General features: G+C 42.4%; 1 long non-coding RNA gene across 2 annotated transcripts; it reads left to right on the forward strand.

The window, feature by feature from the left end:
• The first annotated feature begins 5,737 nt into the window (after positions 1 to 5,737).
• On the forward strand, positions 5,738 to 10,544 carry LOC122455846. 2 transcript variants are annotated; one of them, XR_006274341.1, is made up of 2 exons: positions 5,738 to 5,873; positions 10,057 to 10,544. It is a non-coding gene; the product is annotated as an uncharacterized LOC122455846 (long non-coding RNA). The 2 variants fall into 2 exon arrangements; XR_006274342.1 differs by lacking the exon at positions 5,738 to 5,873 and adding an exon at positions 5,968 to 6,231.
• The last annotated feature ends 1,516 nt before the right edge of the window (positions 10,545 to 12,060 follow it).

The raw sequence follows: 12,060 nt of genomic DNA on the forward strand, positions 1-12,060 counted from the left end.
CTAAAAGTAGTATTAGTAGCCAGGAATTGTCCGAACAGGCACAGAGATCAGAAGCAGTTCCATGCTAAAGAGGTCGCCTGGCAAGGAAGTTAAGGCAAAAGAGGAGCATAAGTTTTTCTGCTCACTTGGTAGACAGGTTGTAGGGTTCTAGGCCTGAGCCAGACTTCATTCTGGCCATGGCTGAGGCTGAATTTCTAACAATAGAAATCAAGACCTGATAGCTGACCCAAAAGCTCTCCCGAGGCCTCTGGAATTCAAACACTTGATACTCCACTGATGCGTCCCATCAAACAGTAATGAGAGAGACAAAGAAATAAGTTTAGCGGCTCATGGGTTTTATTTGTAATTGTACAGTATTCAGTTGAGCATTTATCCTGTGAGGCAAGTCAGCTGCAGCCTGGAAATCCTAAAAAGAGCATGGAAGGCCTTTAGAGACTCAAAAATGGGGTGCATAAAAAAATACTGATTTCAGAGTAGCAGCCATGTTAGTCTGTATCTGCAAAAAGAAAAGGATTACTTGTGGCACCTTAGAGACTAACAAATTTATTAGAGCATAAGCTTTCGTGAGCTGCAGCTCACTTAATCGGATGCATGCAGTGGAAAATAGAGGAGAAAGATTTTATATACACAGAGAACATGAAACAATGGGTGTTACCATACACACTGTAACGAGAGTGATCAGGTAAGGTGAGCTATTACCAGCAGGAAAAAAAAAACCCTTTTGTAGTGATAATCAAGGTGGGCCATTTCCAACAGTTGACAAGAACTTGTGAGGAACAGTAGGGGGGAAAAATAAACATGGGGAAATGGTTTTACTTTGTGTAATGATACATCCACTCCAAGTCTTTATTCAAGCCTAATTTAATGGTGTCCAGTTTGCAAATTAATTCCAATTCAACAGTCTCTCGTTAGAGTCCGATTTTGAAGTTTTTTTGTTGTAATACTGCAACTTTTAGGTCTGTAATCAAGTGACCAGAGAGACTGAAGTGTTCTCCGACTGGTTTTTGAATGTTATAATTCTTGACATCTGATTTGTGTCTATTTATTCTTTTACGTAGAGACTGTCCGGTTTAGCCAATGTACATGGCAGAGGAGCATTGCTGGCACATATCACATTGGTAGATGTGCAGGTGAACGAGCCTCTGATAGTGTGGCTGACGTGATTAGGCCCTATGATGGTGTCCCCTTAATAGATATGTGGACACAGTTTGCAACAAAGCCCGTTGCCAGGATAGGTTTCTGGGTTTGTTTTTTTGTTGTTTGGTGTGTGCCATTGTTTCATGTTCTCTGTGTATATAAAATCTCCCTCCTGTATTTTCCACTCCATGCATCCGATGAAGTGAGCTGTAGCTCACTAAAGCTTATGCTCAAATAAATTTGTTAGGCTCTAAGGTGCCACTAGTACTCCTTTTCTTTTTGCGGACACAGACTAACATGGCTGCTACTCTGAAACCTGATAGCTATATGAAACAGAGAGATGTACAAGATCATCAGAGTGCTGTAAGTGCAGCATTAGCACTCTCGTAGTTTTGTCTTTTAAATAAAAGGGCTTAATTTGTCACTTGTTTTTAGAGTGTGTGTTCTCAGAATAGCTTCAGGGATAGAACCTACTGCAAGGCATAAAGGAGCAACTAGTTTGCCAAGATTAACATCCTTTCGGCATGGTCATAAATAGAAAGGGAAGGCTAACCCCCTTTAAATCCCTCCTGGCCAGAGGAAAAACCCTTTCACCTGTAAAGGGTTAAGAAGTTGACCAATGAGGAGACAAGATACTTTCAAAGCTGGAGGTGGGGCCGGGGGAAACAAAGGGTTCTCTCTGTCTGTGGCTTTTGCCGGGACGAGAGCAGGAATGCAGGTCAGAACTCCTGTAAAGGGTTAATAAGCAATCTAGTTAGATATGCATTTGATTCTGTTTTGTTTAAATGGCTGTTAAAATAAGTTGTGCTGAATGGAATGTATATTCCCTTTTTTGTGTCTTTTTGTAACTTAAGGTTTAGCCTAGAGGGATTCTCTATGTTTTGAATCTGATTACCCTGTAAGGTATTTACCATCCTGATTTTACAGAGGTGACTCTTTTACTTTTCTTTAATTAAAATTCTTCTTTTAAGGACCTGATTGATTTTTCATTGTTCTTAAGATCCAAGGGTTTGGGTCTGTATTCACCTATGCAAATTGGTGAGGATTTTTAATCAAGCCTTCCCAAGGAAAGGAGGTGTAGGGCTTGGGAGGATTTGCGGGGAAAAGACGTTTCCAAGTGGGCTCTTTCTCTGTTATATTTGTTAAATGCTTGGTGGTGGCAGCAATAAAGTCCAGGGACAAAAGGTAAAATAGTTTATATCTTGGGGAAGTTTTTACCTAAGCTGGTAAAAATAAGCTTAGGCGATTTTTCATGCAGGTCCCCACATCTGTACCCTAGAGTTCAGAGTGGGGAAGGAACCTTGACAGGCATGAACCCCTGAATGTCCTGTATTCACTCCATATGATTTCTGATACACAAATCTGCTTTTATTTTATTTGTAAACCTTCACTGTCACTGTGTAAGCTTCTCTATGGTTTTCTCACGCTTCTGCCATATTGTCACCAGACTATGATGACCCATCAACATACCACCTCCCCACATGCGGAAAGGTGTTTTTGTTTTTTTACTGTTCCCAGATGGTTAAATACCTCAGGCTCTGGCAGAACAAAGATATAAAGTGAATTCCAAAGCAAAGGACCCCTTATAGAAAAACCATGTATCCTATTTGTTGCTGCCACTCGTTTTAAATAAATAGAGATGCTCTATCTCAAGTGCTTACACTGAACGCCACATTGCAATATTGCATGCAAGAAAAGGCAGCCTTAGATTATAAACAGGAAACTCAGCCATGTAGTATTGTGGAAGAGAAGAAGAAGAAACTAGAACCCAAATTGCATATAGTTAGCTATTATTCCAGTCCTAGTACAGAACTTTGGGGCACTCCACTGTATCCTTTTTGCCAACCTGAATATTGACCATTTATTCCTATGTATTCTTCTGAGTCTCTTTGTCAGTCCTTGACATTACTTTTCATTAGCCTTAATATTTCATAATTTTATCTTTGATTATTATTTCAACCAATTTTTCTGGCAAACTGATCTGTAATTCCCAGAATCACTCCTTCAGTTTGTTTTAAAATAAAGACTGGCATATTTGCTACCATTCAGTTTCCATAGATTATAAAGACAGAGGGGACCACAGTGATAATCTAATCTGATTTCCTGTATAATCTAGGCCATAGGACTTCCCTGAATTATTGTTTGAACTAGAGCATGTCTTTTAGACACACATCCAATCCTGGCTTAGAAAATTGTCAGTGACAGAAGAACCACCACAACCCTGATTAAATTATTCCAATAGTTAGTTACCCTCACTGTTAATAATACGCACCTTATTTTCCATAAGAATTTCTCGAGCTTCAATTTTCAACCAGGGTATCTTGTTATAAAGTTATTTGGCACAGTACCACATCCCATGTGAAAAACAGACAAAGAGGAGGTGGACCTCTCACTGGACTGGCTGAGGAGAGGAAATTCTTCCTCATCTTTTAGTGGGATAAGGGAAAGTGTGCTCCCCCCTTATTTTAAGCACAGACTACATCCATTCTTGTATTCCTAGATTTTCTTCTTTAAACACACATATCCAATTTGTCCAACATTATGCACACGAGTCTCAATGTTCTGTCTTATGTTATAGAACAATTTATTAGTACAGACCTTTTAAAACAAGTTGAGAGAAATAATACATGCTATTCTGAAACATAAGATTACTTTTAATGCTCAGTTATGCTTTAATCTTCCTTACATTATCATTAACCTGTTTTGACAGTGATATTTTATTCTTATTAGCGATACAAGAAGTAACCGAATGGAATACCCTAACAAAATCCACACCACAGTGGGTAACTTGCATGAACCTCTCTGGACTGACTCTTGCAATGGATTTCAACAAATCACCCTAAAGGGCTCCATTGAATCTGCAAATAAATAGCACTAACATAAAACTTTCAGTGACTGAAAAACACTGAACTGAATCTACTCTTTAGCTATGTAATAGAGAAATAAAATCCTGACAAAGGTCTAAGATGGAGTAAATTAAAGAGCTTCTGACATAGCTCATTATTCCTACACTGACAGAGTTTTTATAAGTAAGGCAAGACAACAGTAATGCAGATTTTAGGCAGTTTTCTCCCTTGCATGTAATGTCTGCAGTTGAGACAACACATGTATAGGTTCAGAGAGGCAGTAGCTGCAGGCCTTCTGTGCATCATTAGTGTCTGATCGCTGTCAGAATTCTTCAAGAAAGATACCTCTGCTGTTTGACCTGCCAAAGCAGATGAAGGAAATCCAAAGCCTTCAGCCATAATATAGCAGCAAACACAAAACAAATGGAGAGCTCTTCAGCTGGTGAATTTTTTCCCCCCGAATCAGCCTTCAGCATGAACTGTTCCGGTTTGCAAAACCTATTTGCAAAACCCAAACTAATAGTAATAATCAACCCTACCATACATAACCCAGATAAAAATAATGGGGGTTGAACTAGGAATTCATGAAACCCTTTTGAGTTTTCCTTATCCCCGAAACAAACTACAGATCTATAGCACAGACTGCTAAAGGGCAGTGAAAAAGACTTCTGAGGTTGCTCTCCATGTGTCAGAAGACACTAGCAAGTAATAATACCATCCCCAGATGATTCAAGGAGGAAAACTTCCCTGGCTGGGAAACTGGGTGAGAGTCAGGGAGCAGGAAGTTTGCGGGGAGGGAGAGAAGAGACACACGGTTAGGTATCATTCATAGAAACAACATGCAAAAGATGAAGAGGACGAGCTCTGTTCACTTCTCTTGTCTGGGCTAGGCCAGAGAATGGGTTACTGAAAAATTCAAGGAGTACTTGTGGCACCTTAGAGACTAACCAATTTATTAGAGCATAAGCTTTCGTGAGCTACAGCTCACTTCATCGGATGCATCCGATGCTGTAGCTCACGAAAGCTTATGCTCTAATAAATTGGTTAGTCTCTAAGGTGCCACAAGTACTCCTTTTCTTTTTGCGAATACAGACTAACACGGCTGCTACTCTGAAACCTGAAAAATTCAGTTGCTGACATTCATTTTTTTAGAAAAAAAAAAAAAAAATCGGTGTAGTCTCCCCTTTCGCCTAACCCCTCCTGCTGCTGCTGGGCCCAGCCCCTCACAGAATGGGGAGCCCGGCCCACACCCTTCCCCAACAAAAGACTATCCAGGCAGTCGGTGTTAATTATTCTGGACACGCAGAATCCACCCCCTAGAGTTTTTACTGCCCAAACAATTCACTGAGGTAAAGCGTGTCACGTGACGCACGGATTCTCCCCGCTGCCCTCAAGAGCTGTGGGAGACCCCAGCCCCCCCCCCTCCCCGCCCCCCGCTAGGGACTCTCTGCTGTGGCCCCTGAACTCCCAGGTCACGAGATCTCCGCGCCCAGCGCCTCCTGCCCCGAACCGGTCATCCCCCGCATGATCCACGCCGCCTTGCCCGTCACCATCGGCACCACATCCCTCCGCACTCGACGACGGTCCCCGCCCCCCCCGACCCGCAGACGGCGGGGGCGGCCCGATGCAAGGGAGCGGAGATCGGCGCACGCGGCTGCTGTAGCACCAACCCGGGCAGGGCCGCGAGCGGCTCCCGCGGGGCGGCGAATCGCGCCCGCCGGCTAACGGCGCAAGGTCTCTCCCCGCGCGAGTCCTAAATAGGGACACGCTCCCGGCTGCTGCCTGCCTGGAGCTCACCCGGGCGCTATCCCGCCTCGCCCTCACCCCTGCCCGGCCGCGGACGCAGCGGCCTGTCTACAGCAGCCATGGCACCGGCAGCACCGCGCGAAGGTACCTGCCCCTCGCGCCCCCACTTCTTGGGCCTGTCCCTCCCCTGGCGGGGCGGGGCTCGGCTGCTTCCCCCTCTCCAGAGCCCCGGAGGGAACCAGCCGCCTACACGCCCCAGCAGCCTGTGCGCTTCCGCCTCCCTTGTGATGGGCAGGAACCAGCTCCAAGGCTGCTGGGGCCTGTAGTCTGGGGAGCAGACGGGCGCCTAGCATTAGAGAGGACTGAAGACGCCTGGCCCGGCCCAACATCAGGCATCCCAATCCCCAGCCTGCCCTCCACAACTCCTTCAGCAGGCAGAGCAGCATCTCAGGCCTAGCACTAGGCTTTGCAAGGCCCCATGCAGCCAGCTCTCTCTCCATCTGTGAGTGCCCCCATGGCGTCATATGTTGCTCCAGCCTTTGGTTACTCCATAGCCTCCCTCCAACCACAACGCCTCCCCCCTTGGGTGGGTGAGGGGGGGGGGGAAATCGGGTCATTCAGGGCTTTGACCTTCGCTGTAGCGAGCTGGTCAGAGGGGAATCACAGAGGTGAAGTAGGCTGGTGCTGTGCCAGGGGGTGCCACTGGTAGGCATGTAGCAGGCAAGGCTTCTGGAAGTGCAGGGTCCTATGCAGCTGTATGGGACACATAGGCTGAAGTCTGCAATCAAAGCAGTTGGTGTTGGGGGAGGCGGCATTTGAAAGCCCTGGATCTATCCCTCACCTGTCAGTGGCAGGTGTAAATCTATAGGTTAATTTAATCTGGTTTTGCTGTTGTAATATGATACATAGATTCAATTCCCCTTCCTCATGCCTTTGCCCCACGCTCCTCAGGAACATGGGTCAAACTCTGCTGTGCAACCGTTAACTAATTTTCTCTGCTTTTCTAATCACCTGTGCCCCACAGCTGGTTCCACATGTTACTAACTGTCAAGAAGAAAAGGGTGGGTTTATCAGGGTTGGTGAAGAGACATAAAAGGGAGCAGGGGTTGGGGTAGCTACTATCATCCAGCTGCCCAGGAGCAGATAACAGCTACTTCTTCAGTACCCACACTTCTCTTTGTCATTTTACATATACACAGAAGTAACACTTCCTATGCTGTGTATTCCTCACAATCACTCTCATTATAGCAGCAAGTGGCATAAGAAAAACATGGTAATGACAGCATAAGATCATTTGGGAATTACAAGGTTTAACTAATTATGAGCTTTTCAGGATTATTGCCTTCTTTGATGTTTGTACAGGTCTCACCACATTCATGTAGGCTACTGAGAACAAGTCATTTAAAAATCCTGATGACAAGCACCATAGCAGCAACACTATATATTACCATACTGGCTTAGAGTCTAATGAAAATTAAAATATAAAATAAGCAAATAGGCTGACTGCTGATAAGGCAATTTCAAAAACAATATTACATGAAACTCCAGACTAAATATTCTTCTCAGGTTTGGCTATCCCTGTGCTTTGTCTTAGTCTAAATTGTCTCTAGAGGTTTTAGCAGTTTCTAGGGCTTTTTCCCTCAGGACCTGTCTGGTCCAAACCCTAGGTGTCTTCTTAAATCTTTATTTTGGTTGCAATAACAAGCCAGCTGCACCACTGAGTCAGCAAAACCGACTTAAAAACATTTTCCCAGGAGGGTTAACACCTGCTAACAGAGATGGGTGTTTCAGAAAAGCTCTGCCAAAGTTACAACGTACCACTTTTTCACAGCATGATTTTAAGATAGCAATATAGTTATTGATCAACTTCTAAATTAGTCATAAAAAATAACAGGAAAAAGCCAAATACAGTCTAACTGTAGCATCATTCTTTTTCTGCATATGTCGGGTCACGAGTAAAAGGTGCTAGATGAGAAAAATAGGTCTTGCTTTTCATAAGTGATGTTTTAAAGAGAAAAATTTTAGAACATTCAGCATATTCTCTGACGATAAAAGTCAAGTCTCTAGAGGAATTACAGCACTACAAGATATTAAATCTGTCTTCTAAAATTGCTTTAACTATAAGGAACTAAATTTTAAGTGTGCCTAACAGGAATTTTTCTCTTTTCTTTCTGTCTCTGATGCAGGAAGTTATTTTTACTAGAACAAATTTAAAATGAACAGAGCTTTTTAATATTGTTTCCAAACTTTTCAGAATATCAATTTTTAATCTCATAGGATTCTCCAGTTATCTTAGTGTGGATTCTTCCTTCCCCCCAACCCTAACCCCACAGGTCCAATATTGCAAACACTTAGGCACGTGAATAGCTTTGCTCATGTGAGTAGTCCCACTGACTTCAATAGAAATACTCATATCAATAAAATTACACGTGTGTGTAAATGTTTGCAGGATCAGGGCCATAGATCCTTAAGACTGTCAGTGTCTGAGGTTCAGGTTGCATGAACATTGGCAGTTATACAGAGTTTGACCCAACTGTTCACTCTGTGCTCCTCAGTTTATTGTATAGTCCAATTCCCCTTCCTACAATATAGGCAAATTTAGCATCCAGATGTCCAGCAGATACTGAGTATTTGTTAACTCCCTGAGAATAGAAATGCTACTTAGTGTCTTTCACTGAAATCCCAATTGGCAAAATGGTGCTTTTGGGTTTACAAACATCTCCTGGGATCAACATAAGGGAGTGAACTGAAGGGGGAAGAAGGTCAAGGTACAATAGTGGAGAAATAGTCATTCACCCAAGGAACAATTTTTTTTCTCCTTCCACATGGGCAAGTTGCAAGGCCAACAGCAGTCAGCAAACATTAAATCTGCTTTAACCACGTCTTCATTTTGAAATCTCCTCCCCACAAGATTTCTAATTTTTTCTAAATAAAGCACAATTTTGGTCTTACACATTTATACCATGTTCTAATCACCACCTACCTCTCTCTAAAATGTACAATAGCTTAAATAATTATACATATTTGGAGTCTTGTACATGCATCTGAAAGCAAAATATGGCCTACAAATTACAAATGATAATGAAGGGAAAGTGACATGCATTACTCTCCAGAAATGCATCACTTTTGCTGTCTTAGGGAGCGCCATTGACAGCTCTTAGAGGGGGTTGCATCCAACTCTCCCTGCAAAAGTGAAAGTCATTCAGTCAATCTACAGAAATACAACTAATCGGGAAAGGAGCAGAGGAGACAGTTCATTTTCAGAGACTGGGATTCTGTTGTTGATTTTATCACCTAGATACTACAGGAATGAGCACACATGAGATAGAAAGGAAGTGGGGCTAAGGAAAGTGAAGGGCCTTCAGAATGTACAAAGTCACCAAGGGTTATTTTGTAAAATATCCAAGGGAAATGAGGACACTTCCAGTGTTTCAGGATAGGGCCCTTAAAATGTCATTTACTTCATCAGAATGACTACCTTGTTAGTCACTTGTACTGTGCCATGTCCATCAGTGACACTATGTAACAGTCATTAATAAATTATGGGATCTGCAGTTTTATAGGATTTTTAAGTAATTAATCATGGTTTCTGACAGAGCCCCGAAAGCAATGCAATTGGCAATAGCCAACCTATTTAAGCAGGATGGCTCCTGCAGGTTCTGCTGTCACGCTCATTTGTACTAACACAATGATTTCAGCTTATAGCAGTAAAAGGTAGATGTGTGCATCAGGAGTGGATGGTGTCCTTTACTTTGACCCCCTGAACCTTCTATATTGCATGTGTTCCCACAGCGAGACCTAGTGAGACTCCAACTCCAACGCTAAGGAAAAGACCAATACACAGGGGTCATCTGTGCACTGAAGAGAAAGCTAATTCACCACACGCTGCTGTTATGTCTAATACTAAGGGAGTATAGTACTCCTGTTTTACAGTTGTCTCACCTCAATCAACAACTCCTACCAGCCCTTTCAAATTGGATGCTTTAGGATTCTACACTTGCCCTGTCACCTTTCCTTGTCACAACACTGATTATCCTCTTCACAGTGAAACTGCAAAGCAGAAAGAAAAGGAGTACTTGTGGCACCTTAGAGACTAACATTTATTAGAGCATAAGCTTTCGTGAGCTACAGCTCACTTCATCGGATGCATCCGATGAAGTGAGCTGTAGCTCACGAAAGCTTATGCTCTAATAAATGTTAGTCTCTAAGGTGCCACAAGTACTCCTTTTCTTTTTGCGAATACAGACTAACACGGCTGCTACTCTGAAACCTGCAAAGCAGAGACACAAATCATGTTTATGTCTTGTGTTTGTTTTTTGCCATACAGAAGTTATAGAAAATATCTATGCAGCAAATGGAGGAGCATCCCTCAGCTGGAAAGTGATATAATACTTGCCAAGCAAGCTGTTATTGAAGGAGAGAAGGTGACAGCTTCATTCTCTTCCTCTGTGTGCTGTCCATGCTGCTTCTGCTATTGCGCCTTCTGTTGCCACTATACTGGCTCTGCTTTATTCCCCGGGACATTGAAAACAGTACAGTAATTACCTCTATTTGTTGCACTTCGGGCAGAGTTTACAACCAGGATTTATTCTGGCCTGAACCTTGACCTCTATAAAAAAAAAAGTGGACCCAGACTGTGCTCATCTCTCTCTTGGCTGAAGTGGCAGTAAGAAAACATTTTCTCTATGCTCCGAGTCGTACAACACTTTGTGGTCTCTCTCTTAAATATAATGAATGAACATTGTCACCTAATGAAGTCATCTCAAAGATTTAATTTCCTATTAAAACTAATGGTGTTAAAAAAAATTTAAAAAATAGAGAGAGAGAGAGAACCTCACATCCAACCCGTTTTTTGTTTCTGGGTGCAGGAGGAGCAGAGGTATCCAGCTCTGCTTTGATGTATATCAGATGCATTGTCCTGGGAACATCCCTGCAAGATTCCTAAACAGAAGTTTGAAACAACTACAGGAGGGAGTGTCCCCAATGATTCCCTCCCAGATTTTGCAGTGAGCCCAGTGACTGCCAGGAAAGGACTTTGGGAGTGTGGTCAGTGCTATGTGAATATGCATATTGCACAACACAGCCTATAGTTGATGTGCTTCACTAGCAAGTCTTAATTTAAGGAGCTTCCCAGTAACCTAGGGTAGAAGAGTTTTCAGATACCAGTTCGCAGGGCAAGGAATTATTGGAAGAACACGTATTCTAGAAATATTTCCCTAGTACCAAGGAATAGAATAGTCCTCAGAGAACCCCAAAGTACTTTATTAACATGAACCAAGCCTCAGACTAAAGCTCCAAATCCCATTCATTCCACAATGCTGTGGTCGATGAATTTGACACAGAATCTATCCCTTGCTGAAAAATTGTGCTCCCGATTTTTTTTCAGTTGAAATGAAGTGGCCACAAAATATTTTTCATCCTATCTAATTTAAATGTGGCTGTTCCTGTTAGCCATATAAATGTACAGTCTTTTTCTGAATCCTACTAAATTCTTGGTCTTGATATCTTCTGGTATTGAGTTCCACAGGTTAATTATATGCAATATTAAAATGTATTTCCTTTTAGACTTTTTTTTTGCCTTTAAATTCCATTGGCTATCGCTTGTTCACATGTGCTTTATCTATTTTATGTATAATTTAGTATAGCTCTATCATGTCACCTCTGATTCCTCTCTTTTCTAAATAGTCCTAATCGTTTCTCTCTCTTGTCAAATGGAAGAGATTATTAATATTTTCCTTCTTAGTCACTGATCCCGACCTCTATTTCTGCAAAAATAACGTGATTAAATTTTTTCAAAAAGTGGGGGGAATCACTTTAATGACAGTCTAAAATTACTAGATATTTTGCTAATCTTACCATTTCATATACAGGATTGCTAAGCAGTCGCAAATGGGAAGGGAGATGATCTGTGCAATTATGAATGAGAGTGTAAGTGGTCCATGAATCACTCTATTATGGCATGGCTCACCCTATGAAAATGTTTGAGAACCGCTGATTTAAGTAAGAGAGCATTAGGGCATCACTGGTTCATATAGCTACTATAGATAAGCACATTAGCAGGATGTTTCTGAAATATTAATATTTAAATTGTAGTAATAAGGTTTCAAAGTTGATGCCCTTCTGAGACAAATGAAGAGGTCTAATGCTTTTTAGTCCTTCTGGAGGCAGGCTCAGAAAGGCAAGACAATGCAACCTTTGGATAATCAAGGCTTTGGACTCTTTATTTAAAGCCTGCAGAGTCTCTATCCCTGTGACCTGGGCTAAGGCCTGCTGAGTTCAGAAGCGATGATGGAAAGAACCAGGAAGAGAGGTTGAAGCTGCCTGAAGCACT

This window comes from Dermochelys coriacea, chromosome 9, assembly GCF_009764565.3.
Source record: "Dermochelys coriacea isolate rDerCor1 chromosome 9, rDerCor1.pri.v4, whole genome shotgun sequence".
Classification (NCBI taxonomy): Eukaryota; Metazoa; Chordata; order Testudines; family Dermochelyidae; genus Dermochelys; species Dermochelys coriacea.